General features: G+C 40.2%; 1 long non-coding RNA gene across 3 annotated transcripts in view; it reads right to left on the reverse strand.

Annotated features, from left to right (window-relative positions):
- LOC143676199 (uncharacterized) overlaps window positions 1–12,654 on the reverse strand; it is an 85,127-nt gene extending 72,473 nt beyond the window's left edge. For all 3 annotated transcript variants that reach the window (XR_013171907.1, XR_013171905.1, XR_013171906.1), the window contains exon 1: window positions 12,552–12,654. This is a non-coding gene — a long non-coding RNA (uncharacterized LOC143676199). The remainder of the gene's footprint in view (window positions 1–12,551) is intronic.
- Between the last annotated feature and the right edge of the window lie 850 nt (window positions 12,655–13,504).

Here is a 13,504-nt window from a genome sequence, read left to right on the forward strand (position 1 = left end):
GACACAGACGGACATTTGCACACCAGTATTTATAGCAGCATTATCTACAATTGCAAAGAGATGGAAACAGCCAAAATGTCCATCAACAGATGAGTGGCTAAACAAATTGTGGCGTATACCTACTATGGAATATTATGCAGCTTTAAGACAGACTAAACTTATGAAGCATGTAATAACATGGATGGACCTAGAGAACATTATGCTGAGTGAGTCTAGCCAAAAACTAAAGGACAAATACTGTATGGTCCCACTGATGTGAACCGACATTCGAGAATCAGCCTGGAATATATCATTGGTAACAGAGACCAGCAGGAGTTAGAAACAGGGTAAGATAATGGGTAATTGGAGCTGAAGGGATACAAACTGTGCAACAGAACTAGATACAAAAACTCAAAAATGGACAGCACAATAATACCTAAGTGTAATGTAACTATGTTGGAACACTGAATGAAGCTGCACCTGAAATATGGTTTTTTGTTTGTTTGTTTGTTTGTATCTTTTGTTTTTGTTTTTTTCTTTTTCCTTTATATATATATATATATATTTTTTTTAGTAGTATTAATATTTTAATTCTCTTCTCTATATTAACATTCTATATCTTTTTCTGCTGTTTTGCTAGTTCTTTTCCTAAATCGATGCAAATGTACTAAGAAATGATGATCATACATCTATGTGATGATACTAAGAATTACTGAGTGCATGTGTAGAATGGAATGATTTCTAAATGTTGTGTTAATTTCTTTTCTTTTTTTTGTTTAATGAAAAAAATTAAAAAAAAAAAAAAAAGAAGAAGGGCTAGAGGGTGGCTGGAGTAAAAGCAGACTGGCCTGGGAGAACCCTTGAGCATTCCCTGCATCAGGCACAGGTCCTGGCCCATGGCAGATGCCTGATAAGTCTTTCTTGAGTGACTGGAGAAGAAGGGAATAAATGAAATGGCTCTGGGAGCACATGGAAATGGGGGAGTGGGTATTGGCAATATCAACAGAGAATCAGTGAAAGCAGAAGTTGGAGACAAGGAAGAAAGAACTATGGGGTGGGACGGGAGGGCTTCTCACTCTGAGCTTCTTCTTCCTTAGATGTAGGAATGATATGGGTCTAAATATTCTCTCTTGTTCCCTTTACTGCAATGACCCATTTCTTGCAAAGCAGCTAAGCAAGCCTTAGCAACAGCTCATTCATCCATAGGAAGTAACCAAAGTGTTTTGGCTGACAGCAACTCTGCAAGCTTTTGACACAAGGAAGCTCTTACTGTATATGGATAAGGACCACACAATTTCCTGGGACCCACACCCAGAGTCTATCTGATGTGAGCCTGGGACCATGTTTCTGATATAGCTCACGATGCTGATGTTGGTGGCCCACACTTTAAGGTTCAATACCTCCTCAAGCTAGGAACCAGAGACCAGACCCCAGGAATGGGAAACTTCAGAGAAAGAATTAGGAGACTTAGGTTCCAAACAGATCCTTAAGGAGGGATGGGCCAGGGCATCTTCTAGGGAAGATGGTGGAAACAAAGTCAATCACGTGGGAGCAAGCACCCAGAACCTGATATCAGAGAACCCTGGGGAAGAGCCAAGATAAAGATGGGTCCAGGGGCAGGAGGAGGGATTCTCCTTCAGGACCTTCCAAGGTCTCCATAGAGACACCAGTGCTCTGGTGTGTACATTGAATAATGACGATTTCATGCATGAACAATCTCTCAGTGCAGACATTCTTCTTCTGGGCTTTTGAAACTACCATCGACTTCAGCATATCCGTCCTCATGAAAGGGGATCTGTCATCCTCATGTCCCATGACACTGGTGTTGAACTGATGGGTAATCTATAGTTTTCTTGAAAACTCAATGCCTGTGGGAGCCTGATTTTTGTTTGGGAAAGTGTAGGTTTTTCTCAGTCTAGGCTTGGCCCCAAGAAATGCTCCCCACTGAACTCCTAGACTCCTTCTAGGCCAAACCCTGGAGCATGGAAGTCTGAACGGTAGTAAGCAGGACTGTCATCGCCCACTCCAGAGGACTCAAACTCAGTCTTGAGGACAATAATGTACCTCCCCAGGCAGCCCTAAAGACTTCTGCATTAGCTTGTGCCCCTCGCTCCCAGCTCAGTGCAAACTTCTTTCCATACCTTTCTTGGATGAATTGAGGACAATTCTGTCATTTTGGCAGAGACCTCAGAGCTTGTTTGAGAGGAAAGCAAACAGGACTAAGGAATTTAGCATAGGCCAAATGATCTGTTGAGGTGTTAATTACTATCTTTTCCAAAGACAGGAGAATTAATTGATTAAATAATCACACAGCAGACAAGGGAGGGATTCTAGGCTTAAAGCCATGCTAGGGATTCAAATGTGGGACTGCTGGCTCCTGCTGTTCCACCTCTGCTGCAAGGCTACCTGGGAGTCAGCACAGTGGCAGACAGAGGAAACACAACCCCAGGAGCAGAGAAGCGCAGGCTGTGATGAGAATTCAGTCATAGTCCCAAGGACTAAGAAGCCAGCTGATTCTGCCCTTAGAGTTCCCTGGTGCAAACAGCAGCAGGGGCTCTGGTCTCAGATGAACATGGGTTGGGGTGTCTGGTGGGGGTGGTGAAGAAGGAGGAATGTGCATTTCCTGTCTCCACCAGAGGTTTGATCCAGCCTAATGGTTCATAGCACTTCCTTCTCAAGTGCTCCGTTTTGGGCAATGAGTTATATATCTACCTGCTTAAATATCACCCAGTAAGCACCAGCCAGACACCCTGCAGAAGAAAGTCCTAGCCTCCTTGCTGGCGGTCTTTCCTCACGGCAACCAGGGCTACTTCTCTGCACACCACATACCTTATTTTTGTCCATGCCAGAAGAAGCAGTTCCAATAGACCACACTGACTTTCACACATTCAGGCATGTTCAAATGGGTCACCTGATTAAGTGCCCCTATTCCATGCTCCCAGAGGCTCTTGATCTCAGCACCAGCCACATAGGAGTCTTTGCCTATTTGGATACCATTTCCCATTGTGAGACTCACAGCACTTGGGCACGATACATTTATGAAGGAAGCTGGCTGCTTTGCTTACCACCATGTCACCCAAAATCTTGCCCAGTGTCTGATACCTGAGAAGTGTGTTGTAAATGTTTGTTGAATGTAGGAACAAATGGATGCCTTCTTGTGTCTTCCAACCTCCAATGGGCTCCAACAGCATTAGAGCCATTCTTCTAATCATGCTATCCTTGTCACTCACACAAGTTCATAAGACAGCAGACAGCCCAGAAATGCCTGCTCAATCAACTGACACCTCTGGCTTTGGAAGTGGTCTTCCCCAGGGACACAAGGTGGAGCATTCACTCTGTTGTGTGTACCAGAAGCCCACCTGCAGGCAGAGACATCATCCTTACACCAGGATCAGCCTAGTATAGTAATACTTATTTGTTAGTTTCTCAGCTTCCTGGCTGCATGACAAATACCACACAAATGGGTTGGTTTAGCAACAGGAATTTATTGGCCCATGGTTTCAGAGGCTGGAAAGCTGAATTCCTCTAGGGCTGGTAGCATTCTGGCTGGCCTGCAAACCGTGGGCTCCTTGGCTTTCCTGTCTCATGATGATGTCCTCTTCATTCTCTACTGGTTCTGTTGACTTTTAGCTTCCTAGTTTTTCCAGTGACTTTTTTTCCATAAGGCTTCCAATAATAGGATTCAGACCTGATTCAGTTGGCTCCAACTCAGCAAAAAAATAACACCTTCAAAAGGTCCTATTTTCAAAGAGATCACACCCAAAAGAATGGCTTAAGAGTAAGAATATATATTTTCTTTATTTTCTGGGGTACAGAACTCAGTCTTCCAAAAGTAGCATAGACAGTAAGAAATCTAGAGCTTAAAGACCCTCTCTAGTACTTGGATGCTGTGTGACTTTGAAATCACTGAAACTTTCTAGACCTTGGATGTTAAAAAGAAAAGATGACTTGATTTGATATACTCCAAGATGATTTAAAGAATCATGCCATCACCTCTCCTTTCTCTCCAAATCTTCCCTGGTTCCCTGCTTCTCACAATATAGTGTGGCAGTAAAGGTTCCCCAGATTCCTGGCAAAGGATCAGGTGCAGAAATCAACAAGTCCTGCATTTCCCACCTGGCTCTTCATTAGCACAGTTCCCACCAGGATGTACCTTCTCTTCTATACCTGAAGCAAACCTACCTCACCTCTCAAAGCTCAGCTCACTTACCACTGCCTCCCACTCCTTCTTACCTTCTCCTCTGCTAACATTAATTTCTGTGCTCCATGGCTGCATCACCTTCTCAACTCTATTGCATTTCCAACATGCTGCTCAGCGCAGATGCAATCCACTCACAGCACTGCTCCCTTCTTATTTTGCAAGCTTTTTTGGAGGAGGCAGTACCAAATGTCCTGAAGTGTTAGGGATGAGCTGGAGTCAGGAAACCTGCCATTTTGACTAGTGATGTAGACAATCTGGAACCATCTTAGGGAAGGATCACCTGCAGGCAGGCCAGTGTGGGTAGAGCTAAGCCAGAGGCGCACTGTGCAGGGCTGGGAATAGGAGCTGGGGTTGGAGTGTGCAGGTCTCAGGGGTCAGACCCAAGATTTTTAGCAAGCTCCTGAGTCACCGTTTACTTCAAAAGTCAGAAGCAGGGCTACTGGCTGGACAGCCCAGTAAGAGACTGACTATGTGAATGGACAATGACCTGCAGTAACCAGGCCAGGAAACTTTGGCTCACTACCTCTAACAATCAGCCCAGGGGACTGGCCAGTACCCAGGAAGCTAAACCACAATCCTTATAATAATGGATCCTGAATAGCCAGGATAGCTTCCCTAATATTTGCTCTTGTTTCCAATTTAGGACCAACGAGAGAAGTCAAGTATGCACCCTAATTAATCATATAGGATACCTCGTTTTCTAGTTAACCTGTTTCTAGCTTCCCCATGCCAAAAGCCTCCAATCCAGGTGTGGTAGGTAGATTCAGGTGTCAACTTGGCTAGATGAAGGTGCCTAGTTCTATTGCTGGGGACATGAGCCAACGGCATGTGAAGTTCATCTGTTGCTGCTTACATCTGCTAGGAGGCATGCCTGCTGCAATGAATGAGCTTTGATTTAATTGGCTGGTGCTTAAATGAGAGAGTTCAATGTAGCACAGCCCAAGCAGTTCAGCATACCTCATCTCAGCACTTGCAGCTCAGCCTGGGCCTTGGGAGATGAAGGAAGGAATCACCCCAGGGAAAGTTGTTGGAACCCAGAGGCCTGGAGAGAAGGCTAGCAGAGATCATCCTGTGCCTTTCCACATGAGAAAGAACCTCAGTTGAAAGTTAGCTGACTTTCCTCTGAAGAACTATACGTTAACTGAATAAATTCCCTTTCATTGAAAGCTAATCCGTCTCTGGTATTTTGCATTCCAGCAGCTAGCAAACTAGAACACCAGGCTTACAGGAAATCTTCCCTTTTGCTCATGCAAAGCTTTCCCACTTCTCTGCCTGCATTTGAGTCTCTGCCAAATGCAAAACATGGTGGCTGACTTCTTGTATAGCAAGCTCTGAATAAATAGCTTTTGTTTGTTCTCATTTGAGTCTTTATTTATTTCCATACCTGGAATGAGGGATAGCTGGAGGAGGGTCCTAGGCTTTTGCTGATGATTGAGCTCATACTTGGCCTCTAGAGATGGGCCATGCTGTACAAATGAGGCTTAAAGGGGAAGAGAGACCAGCAATTTCCCTAGCACCAAACATTCAACCTGACACAAATGTATGTATTGAGATGGAAAGCAGATTATGTGTGGTGACAGAATGCAGAATAGTGGTTTCCAAGGGGCTGGGGAATGGGGAAAGAGGGAGTGACTGCTCATGGGTACAGTATTTCTCACGGGTGTGATGGACATATTTTGGACCTAGACTGAGTTGGTTTTACAACACTGTGAATGAACTAAATGCTGTTGTTCTGTACTTTAAAATGACTAATTTCATGTTATGTGAATTTTACCACAATTAAAAAAGTAAAAACACTGTTAGTGTTCATTTAGAGACAGCCACATTTTAATTTAAGTGTGCAACTAATTTTAATGTTATTCTATGTATTGTTATCCAATAAAGGAATAGCCTTCACATTAAAAAAAAAGTTGTTGGTAAAAGAAAGGAAAGACAGTAGGAAGGAAACAAGGAAAGTGTATGTGTTCCAATTCAGGCATTAGATTTTCAATATTATGTTGTAACTGCTGTCTTAAAACAGTTTATGTCATGCTATTTATTCTCTTGATTTGAGTCATTTACAGTCAGACACCTGCCAATGTCTCCATGGGAAAAACTAGAAGACACTGAAAGCTGGGTGAATAATTTAGGCAGGATGGTGACATGGAGGTGGCTCTGAGCAGCTGGACAACATAAAGAGCCAAAAGAAGTGGGGGATGTCAGAAGAACCAAGACACAGGGCTCTTGTCTGTGCTCAGTCATGTCCTGTGTGGTTCTCGGATGAGTTGTTTCTGCCTGAGAACCTCTTAGAGGGCATTTTGGCCAACTGGGACCAGGTAAGTATGAGCATTTTGAACACTGCAATGCCCTATGTATGTAATGAAGTACTCAATTGTTTGACAGTCACAGTATTTTTCAAAAATGAAATAAAGCTTCTGGGCCACAGTAGCTCAGCAGGCAAGAATGCTCGCCTGCCATGCCAGAGGACCTGGGTTCAATTCCTGGTGACTGCCCATGTAAAAAAAGTATAAAAATGAAATAAAGCTTCCAAATATTCAAAAGCCACTTGGGACAATAAAAATATATAACTTTTTATATATATAAAAAATACAAATTTTTTATAACAGTCACAAATGACACCCCTTCTAAACAATGTAATAAAATCTGTTATATTTATTTTAATTAATTTTGAAATTAGAAAAATAAAAGTAACATAAGTAATTTGTAATCCTACCCCTTTTTACTAATCCTGAATGAGCAGTGCATTAAAATCTCCTATAGGTTTTTTAATTGCTTGCATTTTACATACATAATAGATCTCTGTATATTCTCAGTTTGGCTAAATGTGCCATGGGGTGACTTGTGCCCTGGCCAGGGATTCATGGAGGCTGATGGCACAAGTACTGGGGAACCCCAAATCATGCCTCCTAAGGCCACCTGAAATAGAAAGCTGGACTAGAAAAGCAACTCTGCTTGCCTTAGAGAGTGCCCGGCATGCCTCTGTCCTTATTATGCATTGAATCATGCCTGCTGAAAGATTTGTTCAAATCCTAGCCTCAAGTCCTGTGGATGGGAACTCAAATATCCTATTAGTGAAGGTGAGGCCAACCTTAATCAGGGTGGGACATAATCCAATATCACTGGAGCCCTTATAAGCAGAGGAAATTTGGACACAATTAAGGGTCAGTGTGAGAGAGCCAAGTGTTGGAGGCAGAGAAAAAAAGTCACTTGGTAGAATACTTAAGCTGGAAAGGATTATGACAATAACTAAACAAGGCCAATGCCTCAGAGGTCTTCCCTCAATATCCCCAAAAGACATCAGAAAACTTCTTTAAAAATGTCTCCTTAGCAGGTTTGTGTGCATGCACTGTAAATAATATTGTTATTAAATGAAAGTGGAAAGGGTGTGACAATGTCATAATAAAGCCGCCCAATTAAATCCACCAAACCTAGGAACTAGGAAAGTCAGAATCTGGCAATATAACCTCATTCAATTTTCCTTTACAAAAGATTGCTGACATAATGGTTGAAACAGTATAGAATTGACATTAAAGATAAGCATACTCTGATGCTCCTTTTATCTATGGTATGGACAGATGAGTAAAAAATATGGATAAGAAATAGACAAATAATAGGGGGAACAAAGGTTAAAATAAAGTGAGTAGATTGAAATACCAGTGGTCGGTGAGAGGAAGGGATAAGGAATATGACATGTATGAGCTTTTTCTTTTCTCTTTCTTTTGCTGGAGCGGTGCAAATGTTCAAAAAAATGATCATGGTGATGAATACCCAACTATGTGATGACATTGTGAGCCACTGATTGTACACCATGTCAAGAATGTTTGTATGTCAAGAATGTTTGTTTGTTGTTTACAATAAAAATATTTTTAAAGAAAGACAAGGTAAAAAGAGTTACCTCTGGAGGACCTTTTTTGTTGATCAGATGTGGCTTCTCTCTCTCTAAGCCCGACTCTGAAAGGAAAATCATTATCCTCCCCCCTACATGGGACATGACATCATGCCAAGTCTCCTTGGCAATGTAGAACATGACTCCCAGGGATGAACTTGGTGTTCACACCATGGGTCAACAACATCATACTGATTAAAAAGGGAAAAAGAATGTAACAACATAAGCTGTAAGTGGCTGAGAGAGTTCAAATAGAGTCAAGATGCTATTCTGGAGGCTACTCATGTTAGGTTCAATTAGATATTGCTATTTACCATGGTTTGCCAATCACCAACCAAAATTATTCCTGTCAGCCCTAAAGGACACCGAGGGCCTATTTAAGATTCTACAAAAGTTTCATGCTCTAAGATTACTTTCCAGAAACCTACAATGTCCAGATGGGTTCCTAGGCCAGATAAACCTGAAACCCAGAAAGGTCAGCCTCTCCAGAACATCAACTAGTTCCATCCCCCAACCTATGTTGTGGACACCCCTTTCCAACATGAAAAAATTAGAATGGGCAATACCCAAATAGCCCTAAAGACAGGTAGAAGGATCAAAGGAGAAAGAGAAGTTATAACATAGAAGATAGGATTTAACAAATGAGTATGAATGCTGACTCATTATATTGATAATTCTTTTAGTCTCCAGTATCATGGAACAGCTAGAAAGAAAAACCTAAAATTGTGGGACTGTAATCCATACTGTTATGGGTTTGAAACTGTTGTATACCCCAGAAAAGCTATGTTCTTTAATCCTTATTCAGTATTGCTGGGTGGGATCTCTTTCATTAAGTTGTTTGCATGGAGATGTGACCCACCCAATTGCAGTTGAGATCTTTTGATTAGGTGGTTTCCATGGAGATGTATCTCCAACCTTTGAAGGTAGGGTTGATACTGGAGTCCTTTAAGAGGGAACCATTTTGGAAAAAACTTCAAAATTGACAGAGCCCACACAAGCACAGGAAGGAAAACACCGATGAGGAAATCTTATGAAATGAAAATCCAGGAGAGAAAGCTAGCAGACACAAGCCACATGCCTTCCCAGCTGACAGAGGTATTCTGATGGCATCATCCTTTCTTGAGTGAAGGAAACCTCTTGTTGTTGCCTTAATTTGGACACTTTCATGACCTTAGAACTGTAAACTTGCAATTAAATTAATTCCCTTTTTAAAATTTGTTCCTTCTCTGGTATGTTGCATTCTGGCAGCTTTAACAAACTAAAACACATACCAAACTCTGAAATCTGCTCTATAACTACTTGTTACAATGTACTTTGAAATTTAGGGTTTTTTTCATATATATTTCACAATAAATAAATGTTTATAAAGGGGGGAAAATGATAGACATACTGACCAATGGAATTGAATTGAGAGTTCAGAAATAGATCCTCTTATCTACAAAAAATTTGTTTTTGACAAGGAGGCCAAGTCCATTCAACTGGGACAGAATAGCCTCTCAACAATTGGTAGTTGGAGAACTGGATGTCTATATCCAAAAGAATGGAAGTCGACCCCCATCTCACCCATTATACAAAAAATTAACTCAAAATGGATCAAAGATAAAAACACTAGAGCTAAGATCATAAAACTCTTAAAAAGAAAATGTAGGGAAATACCTTAAAGAGCATTTGATTGGAGGAGGTTTCCTAGACCTTAAACCCAAAGTGCAAGCATTGAAAGAATTAATAGATAAATGGGCTCTTTTCAAAACTGAATACTTTTGTGCATCAAAGGACTTTGTCAGTAAAGTAAAAAAGCAACCTACTCCATGGGAGACAGTATATGGAAACCACATATACAACAAGGGTGTAATATGCAGTATATATATATAAAGAGAGCTCCTACAACTTAACAAGAAAAAGACAAGCAACCCAATTAAACAATGGGCAAAAAACATGGACAGACACTTTTCCAAAGAAGAAATACAAATGGTTCAAAAGCATATGAAAACATAGTCAGATCTCTAGCTATTTGGGATATGCAGATCTAAACCACAGTGAGATACCATCTCACACCTACTAGAATGGTCATTATCAAGAGACCAGAAAATTGCAAGTTCTGGAAAGGATGTGGAAAAATACACTCATTCTCTGGTAGTGGGAATGTAGAATGGTGCAGTTGCTCTGGAAGGCAGTTTAGCAGTTCCTCTGGAAACTAAGTATAGACTTGCCATATGACCCAGCAATCACATTACTAGGTATATTCTCAGAAGAAATGAAAGCAGGGACATAAATGGACAGCTGCACACCAACGTGTATAGTAGAATTATTTACAATTTCCAATAGATGGAAACAGCCCCAGTGTCCATCAACTGACAAGTGGATAAACAAATTGTGGTACATGCATATGATAAAATATTATGCAGCTGTGAGATGAGTAAAGTCATGATGCATGCAACAGTATGGATGAACTGTGAGAACATTATGTTGAGTTAAATAAGCCAGAAACAAAAGGACAAATGCTGCATGGCCTCATTAATATGAACTATAATGAACACAGATTGTCCAGCGATAGAGAATAGAGACTAGGCATTTGATGCTTAAGAAGTACAGAATGTTTAACAAGATTCATTGTAAAGGTTCAGGAACAGATAACACAACATCATGTAAGGGTAGCACATTATTGTAAGTATAATGAACAAAGCTGGGTGTGCCTGTGGTGAAAGAAGAAGGCTAGAGGCATGTATGACACCAGAAGGAAAAATCGAGGATAAAAACTGGGATTGTATAACTTAGAGAAACCTAGAGTGGGCAATGATGGTGGTTAATTGTACAAATATAAGAATTGTTTTACAAGAACGAGAACATATGTATGTTACTATTACAAGCTATTAAAGTGCAATGGTATATGGAAAAATACATTAATACAAACTAGGGTCTACAGTTAATAGTAACAATGCAATATTCTTCCATTAGTTGTAACAAAGGCAATATACCAAAGCTAAATGTCACAGAGGGGGATATTAGGGAGGGGAATGAGATTCTTTTTTTCTCTCCTTCTTTATTTTAGGAAGAAATGGAAATGTTCTATATAGATGGTGGGGGTAAATGCATAACTATGAGATTATACAAGAAACCATTGATTGTGCACTTAGGATGGATTGTCTGATATGTGGAAAAAAAACTGTTTAAAAATAAGCAGAAGAATACAAGTACTGGAGAAGATACGAAAAGAGAGATGTACCTTATATACTGACAGTAAGAAAGTAGAATTGTGTGCCTTCTCTGGAAAGCAGTGAAGGAGTTCCACAGGAAGCTAAGTATAGGGTTGCCATATTATCCCTTAATCTCATTACTAGTTATACACTTGGAAGAACTAAAAGTAGCGACTCAAATAGATATCTGTACACTGATGTTTATGACAGCATTATTCATGACTGCCAATGGATGGAGGTGACCCAAGGGTCCATCGACTGATGAGCTGAAAGGCAAACTGTGGTGTACACATGTGATGGAGTACTGTGCAGCTGTAGGAAGGAATAAAGTCATGAGGCATGCAACTAAGGGAATGAAACTTGAGGACATTATGATGAGTGAAATAAACCAGAAACAAAGGGAGAAATACCCTATGCTCTCACTACTCTGAGAATTAAATTCAAAAGCATAGGTTACCTGGAGATAGAAAGTGGGAAGAGATTGGGTAATTGATGATTAAGGAGCACATAATGTTCAATAAGGTTCATTGTAAAGGTTCAGAAATGAATAGCTCAATACTGTGTGATGGCAGCACAATAATATAAATGTAATTAACAAAGCAGAGTGTGTGCATGATTGAAAGAGGACAGCTAGAGTCAGGAAGGAAAAACTAAAGAATAAAAACTGGGCCTGTATAACTTACCAAAACCCAGAGTAGAAAGTGATGGTGGTTAATTGTAGAAATATAAGAGAGTTCTTACATGAACTAGAAAAAGTATACATCACTATTACAAGGTATTAATAGAATGTTATATGGGAAAAATACATTAATGTAAACTGAGGTCTATAGTTAACCATAACATTGAATTATTCTTTCATTAATTGTAACAAAGACACAGTACCAAAGCTAAATGTCAATAATAAGGCGATTAAGGAATATGGGATTTTTTCTTCGAAAGAAATGAGAATGTTCTCATATAAATTGTGAGGGTGAATTCATAACTATGTGATTATACCAAGAGCTTTGATTATAACCTTAGGATATATTTATGGTGTTGAATAAAACTGTTTAAAAAAATAGAAAGAAAAAGTTTGCTGAAATAGATACTGGTTAAACCACAAATTAACACATCTTTTCTAACATCTAACATGCTTTATTAAGAGACAAATCATCCTGTCTGTTCCTCACAGTTTATGGGCTTGAATTTATAACCTCATTAGTAAATTTCCATATTTTGTCACTCAGGGATTTATTAAAATTTAATAAGTCATATTGCTGCTAAAATATAAAAGTAGAAACTTGATACTGACCTGGATGAGCTTTGCTTTTGGTATGGTGATAGGGAGAGAGGATATAGTAGGTCAAGCACTTGGGGAAGCTGTGAATAAGCTAAGGCTGCCCTTGGGAAGACAGTAGGCTCCCAGAGGGGACAGACAGACGTCACAAAGACTTTGCAGATGTCACCAATGGCCCTGTGCCTCAGGAAGAGCACGCTGTAATTTTCCTCACATGTCTATTTGACGAGGTGGAGAGAAAGAAAAGAAGAATGATTATTGTAGGTAGGCAGGAGGTTTTAAAGATTGACATAGAAAAGCATTGTCTGGAAAGTGATTTCAGAGGCCCAATCTTCCACCTGGTAGCTCATCATTCTGTTATCTTTTCTTCCATCCTTCCTTTCCCTTTTTCTTTCCTTCCTTTCTTTTTAAAATTGTAACCCTTTATTGAGATGGAATTCACATACCATACAATCCACCCAGTTAAAGTGTACAATTCAATGCTTTCTACTGTATTCATAGAGCTGTGCAACAATTACTGCAATCTCATATTAGAAAATTTTCGTCACCCCCAAAAGAAGCTCTGTGCATATTAGCATTAACTCCCTATTACCTTTATGGTGATTTGGAGCTAAGTACCCCAGAAAAAACGTGTTATTAAACCTAATCCATTCTTATGTATGTGAACTCATTATAAATAGGAACTTTGGATAAGGCTACTTCAGTTAAGATGTGCCCCATCTCAGTCAGATTGGGTCTTAATCCTATTAATGGAATCCTTTATAGGCAAAATGAAATTCAGACACAGAAAAGCCACAGGAAGCAAGAAGCTGAAGGTCAATGGAACCCAGAAGAGAAGGGGAGAGCCAAGAGGCCTCCATGCACATTGTCATGTGACAGAGGAGCTCAGGACAATCTCACCAGTGCCAGCCCCAGCCAGTCTTTGGGAAGAAAACATCACTTTGATCATGCCTTGATTTCAATTTTTC

This window comes from Tamandua tetradactyla, chromosome 3, assembly GCF_023851605.1.
Source record: "Tamandua tetradactyla isolate mTamTet1 chromosome 3, mTamTet1.pri, whole genome shotgun sequence".
NCBI classification, from domain to species: domain Eukaryota; kingdom Metazoa; phylum Chordata; class Mammalia; order Pilosa; family Myrmecophagidae; genus Tamandua; species Tamandua tetradactyla.